The following is a 1,322-nucleotide window of genomic DNA, read 5'->3' on the forward strand; positions in this document are numbered from 1 at the left end:
TCTTCTATTAGTTCTAATTCTTCCTTACAACATCACTAATGTGAAAATATGTTTAATAGGAATAAAAAAAAACCCAACTCTGTGACGTAGGTGCCATTATGATCCCCATTTTACAGTTAAGGAAACTAAGGCAGACAGAAGTTAAGTGACTTAACCCAGGGTCACATAGCTAATAAGTATGTGGGGCCAGATTTGAACTTCCTGGCTCTAGGCCCAGCACTCTGTGCACAGCACCACATAGCTGCCTAATATAGTAGAGGATGGTCAGGGTCCAAAATGATGTTAACTGACTAGAATAGAGGTTCTTAATGTGTTTTGTGTCCTGGAACCCTTTGGTAGTTTGGTGAAGCTTATGGATCCCTCCTTAGAATAATGTTTTTTAAAATGTATAATGGAAGCAATTGCAGGACCACGACAAGGGAGGGAGAGGAGGGGAAGGACCAAGGGACCAGAGGAATGGAGGTCCTAGGAGCCTGGAGAGGGAGACCGCCACCAGCACTGCTGCAGAACAGCAGGGGGAGCCCTGGAGGTTGCCCCTTGAACTCGGGTCCATTAATCTTCCGCCCCCTCTCTTCCTCCCTCAGTCCCAGGAGTCATGGGTAGCTTGAGGCAGAGCTTCCAGAGGTTCCTGGAGCAGAAAAACATTGTCACCTACATCCTGGGGAAGCGGAGGAGGTCCCTGGTATCAAAAAGTACTACCTGCTGCAGGTTCCAGCCTTCCTGGCCCTCCATCTCATAGCTGGCTATGGTGCCTCCCTGCTCTGCAATCTCACTGGATTCATCTACCCAACATATGCCTCCATCCAGACCACTGAAAGCCCCAACCAAGATGACGATACCATCTAGTTAACCTACTGGGTGGCATATAGCATGTTTGACCTGGCTGAGCTTTTCTCTGCCATCTTCCTTCTTTGCTTCTCCTTCTACTATGCAGGGAAGTGTGCCTTCTTGCTATGGTGCATGCTTCCAGTGACCTGTAATGGCTCCCAGATCCTAGATATCATTGCCTGGTCCGCTCCATTTTTCTGAGGCAATAGGCTTCCGTGGACAGCCTGAAGACTGACCTGAGTGGATGAACCCAGGACAGCAGCCAATTTGACCCAGGAAGCAACCAACACAGAAATGCCTCACCTCCAGAAGAGTAAGTGAAGAAATCACCCCTGAGCCAGACTGGTCACCCTCCTCCCAGTTCCCTCAGCATCATAGACCACAGTCCCCAGTCCTGGCCCATGTCTGAGCAGCTGACCCCTCCCAGCTCCAACCAACTCTACCTGCTTGGGCTTCAGGGGATTGGAGAAGTCTCCCCAGGCTGCAAGGAGGGG

The 1,322-nt window shown here is 50.1% G+C and overlaps 1 pseudogene; it reads left to right on the forward strand.

The window, feature by feature from the left end:
- The first annotated feature begins 595 nt into the window (after window positions 1-595).
- LOC114043412 lies at window positions 596-1,076 on the forward strand (annotated as a pseudogene).
- Window positions 1,077-1,322: the final 246 nt, after the last annotated feature.

Source organism: Vombatus ursinus, unplaced genomic scaffold (assembly GCF_900497805.2).
Source record: "Vombatus ursinus unplaced genomic scaffold, bare-nosed wombat genome assembly UNPS02014768.1, whole genome shotgun sequence".
NCBI classification, from domain to species: Eukaryota; Metazoa; Chordata; class Mammalia; order Diprotodontia; family Vombatidae; genus Vombatus; species Vombatus ursinus.